The sequence below is a fragment of the Pinus tabuliformis genome, chromosome 2_1 (genome assembly GCF_031772625.1).
Source record: "Pinus tabuliformis cultivar Carrire ecotype Pingquan chromosome 2_1, CPIR1, whole genome shotgun sequence".
In the NCBI taxonomy this organism is placed as follows: Eukaryota; Viridiplantae; Streptophyta; class Pinopsida; order Pinales; family Pinaceae; genus Pinus; species Pinus tabuliformis.
In genome coordinates, this window is record NC_142299.1 from 69,319,332 (window position 1) to 69,336,433 (window position 17,102).

Genomic DNA, 17,102 nt, shown 5'->3' on the forward strand with positions numbered 1-17,102 from the left:
CAAGAATTCTCCTAAATTATCTCTGTTTCTACGAGGCATGAAAGGAAATCTCTTTTTGGGTGGTTTTTTCTTTTTTTTGCTTGTACCTGCAAAACTGAAATTGATTGAACAAACAAATTGCAACTAACTGAAATGAACTTTCTGAAATGGAAATTGCAGAATTGAAATGAAAGCAAGGAAATGACTAATCTACTTTTACTGGAATGGAAATTGCAGAATTGAAATGGAAGCAAGGAAATGACTAATCTACTTTTGTTGAAATGGAAATTGCAGAATTGAAATGAAAGCAAGGAAATGCAGAAATTGAAAGAGACAACTATTCTACTTTTGCTGAAATAAACTACTTAGCAGAATGTTGCAGTAGAAAATAGAAGAAAATTAGTAATCACAAAATACTCTGACGCTTCCCTGGCAACGACGCCAAAATTTGGTGAGCACCAATATTACAGAAATAATGCGGCAACTCCTGGGCTTCCTACTTTACTTTTATCAACCCGGTATTTCGTAACAAACTTGGAAGCGACGATGTTGTATGCACAAGTACTAGTTCTTACTGCAGGTTGTCACTTGGTCAGCTGGCGCAAGATCACTAGGAGCTCAAGCCAACTTCTATGAATTCCGGAAGAAGCTTTATATGTGATGAAAGAAAGGAAAGCTTACTCTATAAAGGCTACTCTACTTGCAGAAAGAGAAAGAAGACTGAATATGTAAAGTAAACCTAGAAAACCCTAATTAACCAAATAATCCTATTTTTGCAGAAAGAGAGATGAAAAACCATGAAATGAATGCTATTACTTAATGTAGGAAGAAAACAACATCTACTCAATCTATTTCTAGAAGGAAATGATAAAAAAACATCCTTTTGGATTTTTATGTATTTTTAGGTGAATTTGTCATGCATGTAATTTATTTGTTTGCGAACGTGGCAATGATTAGGTGGCGATAGAGGGTGACTTTGGAGTTTTTAGAGGTGTAGGATAGTGTGGATGAGTCCTAGGAGGTCCCAGGTGGCCTTCTGGAGACTTTTCTTACAATCGGACTTCAAAAAGACACCTACGGGAAAATTTGTAGGAGGCTGCAGGAGATCTACAAGAGGTCTACAGGAGGATGCCGAGAGCTGCTTTAGAGGTTTTGAAGGTGGGAAAATGGGTGGAAAGGGTAGCTGAAGGCTAGAAGGATGTGTTAAGGTGTCTAGGGTTTATCAAGAAGGATTAGGAAAGAGAAATATGGTTAGACTTGTTCAAGGAAAGAAAGGGAAGTTTATGAGAAAAGTGAAGAAAATTAAGGCAGATTTAGGAGGGACATTGGATGACCAGTGGAACATGGATCAAGGAGAGATGATGATGGCTAGTTTTCTAACTTATTGTGAGAGGGGATGTACTACCATAGAACTAAAAATCAAACATTGAGACTAAGCAAGCAAAGAAACTAGCTACACCAAAAAAACAGAACTTTGCATCAAGCTAAGCTAAATTCTGATCTAGGAAAGTAAATGCTGAACAATGCTATATGGAAAGGAAGCATGGGAGGAAATTTATTGCAAAGATAGAAATGAGCATGGTGGAATGGATCTACAAAAAAACATGAACCTTTTAATAAGCTGCAACACCATAAATCCTATGGAAAAGGCAAATCTATGTTTTTTGTGGCAGCAGGTGGGTCTTGGCCTCAGTTCATGGTCCCAAAGGGAGGAAAGGAGGCCAAGGCTCTGTTGATGGCCTTTTTGTATCTTTTTCCTATCACTATTCAATCTGCTATAGCAAACTGAAATAGAAACAACCTGTTAAATCACCAAAAGCAACCTATCCTTAACTAAGAAAGAAATCTATCTAACAACAATTAATTCATACACTGAAACAAAACATATAAATACAAGACAAGAGGTGCCTGGATGCTTGGATTGGGCCCTAAACCAAGAGCTTTAGCCCTCTAAGGTGACTCAGTGCTAGCTCAAAAACAACCTCATCTTCATTATGAAAATAACAGTTAGATTACATGAGACTATCCACAAAAGTAAGCTCGAAGTTGAGCAGAGAAAAACTGCAACAAAAGTTCAAAAATTTGACTAATATTCAACAAACTAATGAGGCCCTAGGCCTCTCTACTTATATAACTGAAGCTCCCAATAGCTTCCTTAAAATCAGGGAGGCTTGGCTCCCAAAACTTGAGATAGACAGAAGTTATCCTCCACTTGTTCGGTTGCCTCTTTGGTGCATTGATGTGGCTGCTTGTGCTCCAAGCTTCCTGAAGGAGAATTCGAAGTAGGGAGTCATAAATGATGGGGACACCCTCCTATAAATCCTCTCCCTTGTTTTCTTCGAATATTTGCTGGGAAATGTCCATTAATTCTTTGACTTTGTCTCCAAAATTGACCAAAAATATGCATTTAGCACACATTAGACTCCATGGCATAATGACCAACCCAACTCACTTTATTAGCATAAATATAATAAAAAACATGCAATAAAATAATGAGAATGGTGGATTAAGCTAAGTTAGGAGGCAAAATGAGCCCATATAATTACTCATTTATGGGGCTCATCACTTCTATCCCCAAATATTGCGTGAAACCTCAAGTAACAACGCTGTGTGGTATTGTACTATGTGCAATTTAGGATTTTGACTTATGAGATTTAACCTTCACCATTGTAATGTATTGAATGTGAAAGATATTAGCAACCTTTACATGATGCACTCCGCATGGGTCTACCACATTGGCTTTAAATCCCCTCTTTCCTCCTTTGGATTAATCTTGTATTCCCCCCCAACCTTAAGGGTTATATATTCTTCTTATTGTCATTGAATCTATCGGATATTTGCTGGTCTATTGCAACCACTAACTTTTAACAAACCCATTCTTAATTGACAACCTTCATTAGCAAACTTAGTAGCTATTTCATTGAGATCCCTGAGTATGTGATAGTACTCTGTGGATGCTGATCCATCCCATAACTTTCTAATTCTTTTCAGTGGATTTTCTAGCGTTTTTTCTTTTAGAAAATTTTCCTATACTAAATGTTGAATAATGAGCAAGGAGACTCCTTTATGGTTGGGAATTTTTGTTCCTTCTCCTTTATTCATCTTCATATATTTGAGTTGATCTTTCAAATAGATGATTTCATTCAAATTGATGACTTCGTACATGCCAGCTAGCTTATCATGTATATGCTTAGACTTCTTCACATTTTCAACATGTCCAAGTAAATGATCCTGTAAACCATCAGCTATAATTTTATTTGATTTTAACTCACCTTTCTTGTACTTGTTCTTGGAAAAAACAAAAGCATTCTCTAGAGTCTCAAGTACTTTTCCTTGTATGTGTTACCAAGCATCATTTTCTTTAGCTATGATTTTGAATCTGATCATCCAAGAAACAAAGTTAGATGAGTCACCTAGCTTCTCATTGTCCTTGAAGTAAGAGGTTGACATCCTGAATTGATTAGATAAGCTCCTTCAACTTTTCCAAATATCATTGCTTCAACTCTTGTCTCCTTTGGGATTATCCTTCACCTTATCTCTAAAACCATGCTAATTTTTACACTGCTCTATGTTGTTTCAATTACTTTAGCCCAATTCAATTGATCAATGAACAATCTTTCAAAAACAATTAATAATTTTCATCAATCAATAGTAACTAAAGATAGAATAGTAATGCAATGATAATAGGAGCCCATCAACAAGAGACACTAGGTTTGGTCAAAGACCAGGGAAAAAACCCCACAAGGGGGAAAACCCTTTTGAAAATATTCTTCCATTAAATTTCATAAAATGTTCAGTAGAGAGTATAATTAGCCCATACAAAAATTTCCAGCAATATCAACCAGACAATATCAGAAATATGTTCCTAGCAACAATATTGACCACAGTTAGCTTTCCCAATCTACGGTCAATTGTGGTCAACTGTCAAACTGAAACCCTAGATCCCAACTGCATGGAGGAAGATTTATGCATGCATTTGGGATGCTCCAACTGCAAATATGAGCTTTTGTGTTTGTGGTTATAACCAAAATATGATTGTGTCAACCCTACAACTGGAACCCAAATACCCTAATCACATGAGCAAGCTTTAGATCTTGCAAATCTCAGATCTGTATGAACCAAACTTTGCAAACCAAAATTCAGACCTGTACGAACCAATCCAATGAACAGAGAGAAGAAGAAGATGCTTGATGATAATATCAAAATGAGGCTCACTTGGCTTATATTTATAGGCATCCAAAGGTGTCCAATTTCCTATTAGGGCAAACCTATATTTTTGTGCACATTTAGGCTTCAATTCAAAAATACACTTTCACTTTTCCAAATTAAGTGCTTCAAAAGTCAAATTTGGTCCTCTCAAAAGGAGGAATCTAGTCCCATGATTGGAATTTTTCGTTGAACTGCCAAATTAACACTTGGTATATGTGAAAATGTGACATGGTCAAAACCGCATGCTAACTATTATGCATGCAAGTATTTCTGAAAAAGACAAGGCTCATGAATGTTGAATGTTTTGTTCAATTCTGACATGATGAAATAGGAATCAAGGAGCACATGTAGATGTTTTGTTCAATTCTGACATGATGAAATAGGAATCAAGGAGCACATGTAGATGATTTATACTTAACCAAGGCATCATCCAAAAGCCCTATGCATGAGGGCTTCACTCGATGAACCTATGACATATCACGTGTGTTTGTGGAATACTAAAAAATACCTCTAATTTTACCGTACATTGGAAAATACCTCTAAAAATCACATTATTTAACCCCCTACCAATACGAACCAAATACACCTTCCCAATTTGAAAAACCTCTACTTTCATTAAATATTGTAGGTATCCATTTTTTCATAAACAATTTTAATACTTTTCTTCATAATGTTAAGGTTTGCCATATCTGTGACAACTGCAATTTCAAGCTTGCCACAATGTATTCCATATGCATAACTACATATTTTCCATATACCAGCCTAAACGGTGTCTTCCCTATCAATTTCTTGCATGTTGTTCTATATATCCACAACACCGCTGGAATTCTCATATTCCAATTGATCCAGGTCCGGGTGTGACAAAGGACCCTTCCAAGACCTTTTACTTCGTGATGTGTTAAATTGCATTTTTGAAAGAACATTAATGAATACATCTACATGTGGAAAAGAATAGGAACAAGACAATCATCAACACACGAAAACATAAGCATTGATAACAGAGTTCGTTTAGGAGGGACTACGTCTCCGGGCCCCGGTGTCAAGATGGCGTAGGCCGCTACATTAAGTGTTGTCAATAATGGTGATGTACACAAGAGATGATGTCGTGATCATACAAGTAAAAATTCCCCCATGCAACAGTGGCTCTAAGAGTTGTTCCACTACAGGAACTCTCAGTCAAAAGACTCCTATCAGTATGACACAAAAACATGCATGATGAGCATCCCGCCAACATGGCATAAAAGGGATATCAAAACAAACATGCATGACGACAATAAGAGTATCCTAGCAGCATACAACAAGGGATCTTAAAACATAACATGATGAGTTATGACAACAAGTACATCATATAGAAGATTTTGCATCCAATCAAGCAAGGAATCATGATAACATGTAATAAACAAGATCCTGCATCAACATCAATCAAGGATCCGTGCAGCGTAATGCATAAAGAAGAAGTACATGGACACATCATATACCTCACAACCAAGGGCCATCTGAAGAATTGGATGTCACACTACTGAAGTTGTTCGGACCATCGATCTCACGACATCGATCGTATGAATATGACTGCTCGCACATGAATGTGGACATCTGCACTAGCACCTAGAAAAGTGGATAGAAGAAGAAACGAGAGAATAAGAAATATAAAGACACCATCAGATTTGTGGCATCGAGTAGTGTTGAATCGATTGTCCAAAATCTGAATTCTGAGAAGTTGAGAATTCTGGGCTCAAGGAATCTTTTAGATTCCCCCGAGATTCCTCAAAGATTCTGCTCCATGGATGGAATAGAAATCTGCAACTCAGATGGCGAATCTGATCTTGCCATTGCGATCCCTGTAGAAAACCATGAAAAACAAGTATAAACTTGACCATAATCTGACATATCAAAATTTTACCTCCTTGGGAAAATTTCATGGCTCATGGTTTCACTCCCTATTTTTGTTGAAATCATGGCTCCATGTGCATTCTGGAAATGACCGAAAAATGCAGAACTGTGATGGAGAAATAGACAGCACCACCGTGCTCATGACAACGAGAGGTGTAAAAACCATACAAAATTAGTCGAATTTTGACAAAGTGAAAATTTTTCCCTCCTACAAAATTCATGGTTCCTGCATTAAAATATTAATTAACTGCCTCGAAAAGCATGCCTGCCTTTTGCCTCGAAATCTGTGCCTACAGTCTCTCTCCTCCATCTCAAACTATGTGCAAAGGTAAAACTCTAAGTTTAAATAAAATACCTTTAGCGGATTTACCAAGGTGAGCAGTTATGGCTCAATGGCAAATTTGAAATTTGGTTGAGGAGGGGTCGGGGGATCAAATCCTGCCCCTTTATATATATATATATATATATATATATATATATATATATATATCTATATATATAGATAGATATATATATATATATATATATATATATAGTTTAATAAACCCGGAATGATGCATTAATGGGGGTCGAGTCCGCATTGGGCGGCCCGCCCCTTAAACCCCGCACTAACTTTAGCATCGGCCTTATATCGACACTGATTTAATCGGCGATTGGCCTTTAGAATCGGTGCTTAACATGGGCGTTGTATTAGCGACACATATATCGGTGATCAACACTAATCAGCACCGATTAAATCGGCAATCGGCACTATATATGGAGTTGTTATTGCGTATATATCGGCGCAATATGTGGGGTTTCGCCAATATATATATCAGCGATATATAGTATGGTTGGGCCATTGGGGTTTGGGCCAGGTCTACTGCCGATGCCATGCGCCCCGTAATACATGGAAATATATATATATATATATATATATATATATATATATATATATATATATATATATGGTAGAATGTATGGAGGGTTCGGCAGGGTTAACGGTTGCCGATCCTAAATATATGTTGATTGCGATTGCGATTAGGCCAGCGGGGTTTATGGCCATCGGCCTTAACATATATATCTATATTTGTGTGTGTGTGTGTGTGTGTGTGATTTTTTATTTAAAGGGTTCGACGGGGGGTTATGGCTGCCGATCCTAAACAAGTATATATTTTGTTTTTATATAGTTATTAATAGCTATATATTAAAATTAATTTTGTTACATGGTTATTAAATAACCATTTTACATATTTAAAAAATGATTTTTGTCTCTTATGCAGGTTTAGGAGACCAATGAAAGAACGCCAAGTGTCAATGCTTTATGGGCTGCCATGTGGGTCCCATGTACTTATTGGGATGCCATGTGGCACACTATGGGCCCCTCTTTTCCCCTATCATGTCAAACTTTGAAGAGATCTATCTTTCGCATACGAGCTCGATTTGATGAACCGTTTGCACCATCGTGATCACAATGACGAGATACTTAACATGAACCTATTTCGAGCATAATCGAAACACTTTGATTTTGGAGCCCTCTTTGTCTTGTGTCTTTGGAGCCACCTGGATCAATCCTCCCCACTGAGGAGCTTTTGGTCCTCCAAAAGCATGGAAAATAATTTGCAACTTTCTCTGTACCTTGTATGCATCACAAACGTCTTAAAAAGGTCTCTCTTCCCTCTCCTTCACCTTTGTTCTTCAGAGCCTTAAGCGACGAGCAAACACCTGCTACCTCTACAACTTGTAGTACATTGTTTGCAAATTACATGCTTGATTGACATGACCAACTAATAATCCAAATGTCCCACACTTGCCATGAGTTTATAACACGTACTCGGTGGTCAAGTTTACAGCAAGATGGATGCAATACCCCAACTATGACAACAAGGCCAACATATCGTTGTTGCTTCAAAAAGTGATGGAAAACACATCATCACTGCAACACATGATTTACATACATAAGGCAAGACACTATTGTTTCGACATGTGATGGAAACATAACATCACTTTCAGAGTGTAAAATACGACTCAAAACATGACCAGACATCATTGTTGCTGAACAAGTGATGGAAACCACATCATCACTTTTACACTTTAAAATGCAACAAATGATTTACAAAAGAATGACCATGAAATGACAACATGTCTAAAAACCATTTTTCACTTATCAAGGTGAATGGGTTGCCTTCGTGTGGTGGTTTTGCTTGTCGAACAATTGCTTTACCTACTTCATGCACCGACCCTTTGTCTTTAAGGCGCTACTCTAGATGGAGCCTCCAACAAGTGGCTCTCTGATGGTCATTTCTGTCGTAATGATTGCAATAGGCTTTCTTCCTACACACCTACTTAACTTGTTTCTTTTCATGCTGTTGAGAGGGTCTTTCACGCCTCATGAGTGCTGCCATTCTTTTCCAACACTTAGAAAAGGTATGGTTAGGTAAACCACAAAAGGTACATGTTTTTTGATGCCTTGATCTTCGTCCATTATTAACAACATGATTACAATAAAAATGAACATTCACATATCGAAAGTCGTTATACCTTCCTTTTCTGTCTCTGATGTCAGTATGGCGATGAGAGCTTGCCTCAGTTATCTCCCTGCAATGGAAACTGCCATGGGATGATGGGGATGTGTTCCCATCATTCTCTTTCCTCATTGATTTCATCAATGTCTCGGATGATTCTGACACCTTCGAGCACTCTCCTTTAGTGTATCTCGAGCATGCAAATGGATGTTTGTGCACAAACTCCAAAGGTGGAGTTATGTCTTGGTTATTAACACCAAGTTCTTCTTTCTCCTCGTGCCTCATCCTTGTAAGGAGCCTCATGTTTATCCTAGTAATTGGGATCTCCAAATATCCAACAGACATCATACTATGAGAAGATGAAACCGAAAGGAAATCAACATCTTTTACCTCCTTTTTCAATTTGGAAAGAACTTATGAGGGCTACTCATCATCCGTTGTTGGTGGTTCGCTAAGTATCTCAGCACCTTCCCCAACTTATTTCCTGACATACCCAAGTCCTGCCTGACAGGGTAATTCCTCTACTTTGATGGGGTTGATAATGCCTTGGCCATTAATGCCCAAGCCTTTTCCTTCATACCCCATTCTCTTCAATAGTTTGGAGCCAATTCCTGTGGTGTGATTTTCAAACACAACGAAATCATCACCAGGAAACATACATGAAGATGGAGAAATAATTTTTACCTCACATGGGTCTCGCTGCAGCTTTTCTAAGCCCTCGTCCTTTGCTTGTAGCTGTTGTAGCAAACTTTGTTTTTCCTCCTTCTATTCATGTAGGTGCACCTTCAATTTATCATTCTTTGTTTGAAGATTATGCTTGTTTACTTCAGTTTGCCCATGGCCTCTTTTGTGGCTTGCAACTGAAGCTGCAATTGCTCCTTTTCGTCTGTCTCTTTCTATAGATTTTCATACACGAATCCACTTTCTTGGAAATTTTGACCATGGTCTCATACATCGCTCCTTCATTCTCTGTCGCTGCATGTTCCATTGTTCACATTGCAATTCACATACACATAAAGACCGCTCTAATACCACTTGATCTAGGTCTGGGTGTGATGAAGGACCCTTCCAAGACCTTTTACTTTCGTGATGTGTTAAATTTCATTTTTAAAAGAACATTAATGAATACATCTGCATGCAGAAAAGAAGAGGAACAAGACAATCATCAACACATGAAAACATAAGGATTGATAACGAAGTTCGTCCAGGAGGGACTACGTCTTCGGGCCCCGGTGTGAATATGGTGTAGGCCGCTGCATTAAGTGATGTACACAAGAGATGATGTCGCGATCATACAAGGAAAAATTCCCTCATGTAGGAGTGTCTCTAAGAGCTGTTCCACTACAGGAACTCTCAGTCAAAAGATTCCTATCAGTATGACACAAAAACATGCATGATGAGCATCCCGCCAACATGGCATAAAAGGGTTCTCAAAACAAACATGCATGATTACAAAAAGAGTATCCCAAAAACATACAACAAGGGATCTCAAAACAAAACATGATGAGTTATGAAATCAAGTACATCACATAGAAGATTCCGCATCCAATTAAGCAAGGAATCATGACAACATGTAATAAACAAGATCCTGCATCAACATCAATCAAGGATTCGTGCAGCATAATGCATAAAGAAGAAGTACATGGACACATCATTTACTTCACAACCAAGGGCTACCTGAAGAAGTGGATGTCACACTGCTGAAGCTCTTTGGACCATCGATCTCATGGCATCGATCGTATGAAGATGACTGCTCGCACATGAATGTGGACATCTGCACTGGCACTTAGAAAAGTGGATAGAAGAAGAAATGAGAGAATAAGAAATCTAAATACACCATCATATTTGTGGCGTCGAGTAGTGTTGAATCAACTATCCAAAATCCGAATTCTGAGAAGTTCATAATTCTGGGCTCAAGGAATCTTTTAGATTCCCCGAGATTCCTCAAAGATTCTTCTCCATGGATGGACTAGAAATCTGCAACTCAGATGGCGAATTTGATCTTTCCATTGCGATCCCTACAGAAAACCATGAAAAACAAGTATAAACTTGACCATAATCTGACATATCAAAATTTTACCTCATTGGGAAAATTTCATGGCTCATGGTTCTGCGCCCTGTTTTTGCTGAAATCATGGTTCTACCTGCAATCTGGAAATGACCGAAAAATGCAGAACTATGATGGAGAATGGATAGCACCATTGTGCTCGTGGTGATGAGAGGTGTAAAAACCATACAAAATTTGTCAAGTTCTGACAAAGTGAAAAATTTTCCCTCCTACAAAATTCATGGTTCCTGCATTAAAATATTAATTAACTGCCTTGAAAAGCATGCCTTCCTTCTGCCTTAAAATCTGTGCCTGCAGTCTCTCTCCTCTATCTCGAACTCTGTGTAGAGGTAAAACTCTGAGTTTAAATAAAATACCTTCGACGGATTTACCAAGGCGAGCAGTTATGGCTCAATGGCAAATTCGAAATTTGGTTGAGGAGGGGTCGAGGGATCAAATCCCACCCCTTTATATATATATTTTAATAAACCTGAAATGATGCATAATGGGGGTCAGGTCCGCATTAAGCAGCCTACCTCTTAAACCCCGCACTAAATTTAGCATCGACGTATCAAATATCGATGATCAGCCTTTAGATTCAGCGCTTAACATGGGCGCTATATCGGCGGTGCATATATTGGCAATCGGCGCCAATTAAATCAGCGATATATAATATGGTTGGGGTTTGGGCTGTGTCCACCATCGATGGCCCGTGCCCCATAATACATGGAAATATATATATGTGTGTGTGTGTGTGTGTGTGTGTGTGTGTGGAGGGTTCGGCAGGCATAATGGCCACTGATCCTAAATATATGTTGATTGCAATTGCGATTAGGCTAGCGGGGGTTATGTCCGTCGGCCTTAACATACTGTTGTGCTCTACAACAACCCCCCATTTCATACAATTTTTATTTTTCAAAACAATAATATGAAATGGGTCCCTTTTTATTTAATTTGGTATCAACTTATCATTATCCAAAAGGTCCGAAACGAAATAAAACTTATAAAACCTTTTTGATAAATCATTTAAACGGTCTTATAATAAAGAATGAGTAATCTTTTATTATTGCGATAAAGCAATCGCAAGATCGCATATCACAATGACAAGGGATGAATGACTTAAAAGACCCATTGATTTTCCCCAATGCAACAATGCACAAATGGCTATCGGATATCGGGAAGGCAAGCGATCATAACAAAAGGCCCCTCTTCGCTCCGATGCGATATCGCTATCGGCGATTAGGGATGTACCATGCATGCATCTAAATCCCTCGTTTAAAAATCCTGATGCGAATTGGCGATATCGCTATCGGCGATCGGGGATTCCGAAAGGACACCAATATAACAACTTAAGCTTTCCCCCGATCGTCGATTGTGATAAAGCTAAAGCGCAGATTTCAAAAAAGATTGATAAAAGCCAGGATATATTATGGTTATTTAGTATTAAAGGCCTTTCTCTTCCCGATAGCGATTCACTTACGCTCAACCGCCAAAACATCAAAGCCACGCTTAAATGAATCATTCGGCCAATAAATGATATGATGAGCATTTAAAGGATTGACAGGTTTACACGGCCATTTAATGAAACAGTAAGGCTAAAATATCTTTAGAGATTGTATCCGCGGCCACCTTAAGTTAAATCCTCCATTATTCATTGATTAATATATCTCGTTCATCTTTGGTTTGCGCTATCAATTCTCTGCATTACATTCATTTTCTCTCGTGTGCAGAACTCTTCCGAAGCAGCAAATTCAAGCCAAATGGGGAAGAAATCTAAGAAAATTGCAACAGCTTCCGCTTCGGTAGTTACAGGACAACATATTGCCGATCCAGGAGCAAGAAAAAAGGGACTGATATCCGACACCACATGTCTAGGACTCAGTAAAACTACTTGGCTAAGCATCTACAATCTAATTGAGGCTGAAGAGCCTGAGGTAACAACGGTGCAAGCCACAGCAGACACGACTCGAAAGTCTGATGCTACTCTAAAGGATTTACCCGACTCTTACCTTCATCGGATAGCAGCCCGAGAACAAATTCTCCCATATACAGATGTGGTGAGATTAGCAATTGAAGAAATCCCAATCACAAACAGGACATTTTGCACCATGGACGGGAGAGTCTTCGGCTCATTTCAACCTGATGATTTGAGGCAAATGTACCATTTTCCTGCACCGGAGAAGAAATACAACAAGGCATTCTTGGAGAAATTCAGAAATGAAAACGACATTGAATCAGAACCCATTCGGGATTGGAGGCAAAACCCAGCAAAACACAAGCATGAGTCTTTGGGTAAGTACTCTGTCGATTCCTTGTGTTCTCCTTATTGTTATGTCGGGGTAATGATGTGTAGGTTGTGGGGGTTACATGATTCTGCAAACTTCACTATAGAGATGGTGCCTTTGATGGAGACAACATGCAATAGTGAAATAATGGATTGGGGAAATATACTGTCTAATAAGTTAGCAACCGCAGTTCTTGAATTTAGAAACAAATCCTGCATTACTGAAAGGTTCATTCCCCCATTTTACTATAGTGCCTACATCTTGGACACCCTGTGTTTTAATTTCAAATTCCCTGTTGGGGTGGAGATGGACTCCACAAAACCCCATGCCCATTCATATATATCACTAGAAGTTATGGAAAGCCCACTATAAACACCATTTATATCAAGTTTGCAATGGTTTTATGTTACCCATTCACTATGCCATTTTTGACAAACCTGCTCCTAAGATTTCCTACCAAGCGGGGATTGACTTGACAACCATAGGAAGATGGTTCGGAGAAGAGAAATTCACCTATGCAAGAGTTTTTAGCAGCCAGGCCAAGCCTCATGTCCTCCCTTTGTATATACCCGATAAACGGTTAGCCCGATAGGTAGCATATCAGATTACATCCGAAGGAGTTACACAGACTCTAAGGAATAAAAAGAAGTAGGTTTGGCCTTCTTTTCCTCTAAGATGTGGTGTCTACGCTCTGCATGACTTTAAACATGCAGAGAAAGAAGCAGATAAGATTAAGGCACTGAATCTCGCCACTCTTCCTAATAGGCGATTTGATCCAAACAAAGTCGCCTACAACGCACTTGAACAGGAAAAATTAACTAAATTTGACCATAAAGATGATATTTTGGATGACCTGTTCTCCTCAGCTGAGTCGCTATTCCAGGTTAAATCACTAGCCAGAATGAAATATCAGGATGACGGGTTATTTGAATTTAACAGACTTAGAGAACAAAGGTTGCAAACTCTGCCTCTAGATCTGTTAGCAATGACCCCGATGACACAATCAAGTGAGCCTGAGCAGCGACTCACTAATGAACCTCCTGCTACATCAAAAATTGCTAGAGAAATCCAAACAAAAGAGTAGGAGGAAGTGCAGAGAAGAGAGTAGGAGGAAGTGCAGAGGAAAGAGCAAGAGGAAATACAGAGGAAAGAGCAGGAGCAGAGCAGCACGGACGTGAATGTAGATGCCCAGATTGACCCGAAATTGCTCCAGGAATGGCAGCAATTCGACTCAATCATAAGCAATCTTGAGAGCTCAAAGGAAGCTGATACATCAAAAGCGGCTGACATACAGGATACAACATCTAAAGAGGTTCCAAGTGGAACCAGGAGCCTAACCCTTTCTACAGGAATAGAGATAATTCCCAAGGATCCTTCCGATCAGATTGTTTTGCAAGTGGAGGAGATACCTCCATTGGATGTCTTTTACAGCCCAAAGCACAGGGTTGTAGTAAAATGACAGCGGAAAAGAAGAAGGATTGATCAACCTTCCCTATTCCCTGAACAAACAGTGACAGCCAATGTGGTCTGGAAAGAGGAGTTTGATCCTTCTGATGACTTCACTAAATTGTCCCAATATGCTGGAGCCTAATCGGAAGCCACCATGGACAAAGCATCAGAAGTGACTAATCTTTTAAGAGAAAAGGACCAAGCAATCGCCTTGCTACAAGTACAATTATCGGAGGCACAGCAGAAGGCAGAGCAACTTGAACAAAAGTTTTCTACACAGCAACAAATAAACAATCAACTGAATAAACAATTGCAGGAAGAAAAACAAAGAATTGATTCAAGTGCCATTCAAAAGCAGAAGGAGCTGTCGGAAGCACTGGCAAAATTGAAAGCAGTGCATGAACAGATGGGGAAATCTAAAGATGAACAAATTGCTCAATTATCAGCCCAAATAGAAAATTCCAAGAATCTTCCACAGCCTGCTGAGTTCAAAGCCAAAGCATTATAGATTAACAAAGCATTGGTAACACAAATAAGGTTGTTATGTCAACAAATTGCTCAAGCAGAACCCTTATGTGACTTAACAACATCAATAAGTGATAAATCGATTGATGCTAGAACAGACTTGGAGCAGGCCGATGAGACCTTGACAAATTTTCTTGAGTGGCAAGACACTGATGAGGGACAGGCAGCTAATTTGCCAAAAATCTTAGAATCACATAAAGAGATCCTATTTGTGGAATGGCAGTCCCAGTTAATGAAGTAAGAGAGAGCAGTTTCCAGATGCAAGTTAACCACAAGTAATTTGGTTGAATTGATTAATGATACTCTCTACTTATCTAACATGATCTCTCAATGTACCCCAGGTAAATTGATATCGGCTAAAACATTGGTGCAGTCATGTTATCAAGAGCTGGAGAAGAACGGGAGATTGATCGCAGGTATTAACAGTTTGACTTGGGCACCTATTGGTTGTTCCTAGTCAAACCATACAGCCAAAGAGTCGCCCTCAAGTTCCTGACAGATGCAATCAGGTATATAATTCTCGATATACAAGATGCCACCTATGCTGCCCAACTCAATTCTCGTCTCAACCGACCACCAGAAGTGGAACCAATGCTTGCAATATGCCAACTCAGGTCGAAAGGCAAACAACCTAAGTGATGAATCATGCTGCCGACTGCCAAATTGCCATGAGGAAGATACTCCAAATCAAGTTGTACCAATTAAGTAGGATTTTAATTTCATAGTTAGTTAGTTTTAGTCAAGTATTTATAGACCCTTTCAATGCATTGGAAAGGGTCGTTAGTTTTTGTATATGACTTAAACCTGGAGTTTCACTACTGTACTTCAGGCATATTTTTTATAAAGACTAGGCCAATTATTCCAATTTTGATAACGAAGCTTTTATGTGAATGTGCACTACTGCCTTTATTTAAAAGTATTTCTGCGTCGGAAGAAGGAATTCAAATAGCGATTGATGTTGGGAATGATTTGCATCTCATATGGTACTACTATCTATGTCTAAGTTCATTCTGTTTATGTGAATTGTTTTTTGATCGCTCTTGTTATTATCGGATATATGCGTTTGCTTTTAACAACATTCTTTACAATTTCCACTATTGGATGTTTACAACATGCTTTTCTTTTATCATACATGTATCGGTAATATAAATGGATAAGTGTAGCAATGTTTTGTTAGTCACTTTGTTCAACTACTTGAACAAAGCAATCATTAAGTAAATGAATGTCTATGTTTATTGTGTAGAGTCATCTATATGCCTATCAATGAACAGAGATCATCAAGCGTTGCACTTAAAAGAATAGAAGCCTCCTGGGATAGAACAATCATTTATGTTTTTGCTGTTAGATTAAGTCATCCATTCATTATCATTTACAAGAAACCAATCACTCATCCATCCCCTTTTATTCATTATTGGGAAACTGGTCCCATTATATCTAGTCAGAGCCACTATCCCAAACAGAAAAGGAGATGTATTAAGGTCCGGACCGGGTGGTTATCCCCCAATGTCGATACAACAATTTTCGGGCCATCAACATTTTTGGCGCTAGAAGGAGGGCCTAACTATGAATGGCGAGCAAATCCAAATCTACAGACCATTTTGAGAGTAAATCTCCCTCTGCATCACCTCGTACTTCCCAATTGCATGCTGGTTCTCCAGTATCCAAGCAAGAAGAAGAGGAATCAACTACCACTGCTCAAATCCATAACACTCCAGAACGATTAAGTCCTAATTCCCCTGAAGTTCAGTTACTCATCCATAAACTTCAAGGCTTCTCGATAACACCACATAAATCTGAAGTATCTCAAAGCAGTGAGACTTCGCAATTCAATCTACCTCATCCCCTCACTAGACTTCAGAGCGGAAAGCTCGGTATTGAACCCACTGAGCTGCCCTTACCTAAAAGGAAAAGGGCAAAGAAGAACACTGAAGGATTTGATAGTGAGGCACTTTCATCCACATCCTCCATCTCATCTTCCCCTGTGCGAAGTCAACCATCCACTCCCTCATTACACATTGTTGTTCATCAGGGATTAGGAACTTCAACATCCCAACCTGCTCAATCCTCAATATCAAGTCCTTCCCAAACATCTGCAATTTCATCAGCCATCTCATCCCCTACTGGTGTTTCAATGGCAAATCCATGGAATAGACCTGGTGCGGTCAATATGCCTGCACCATTACATGCATTACCGGATGCTCCTGAAAAATGGCT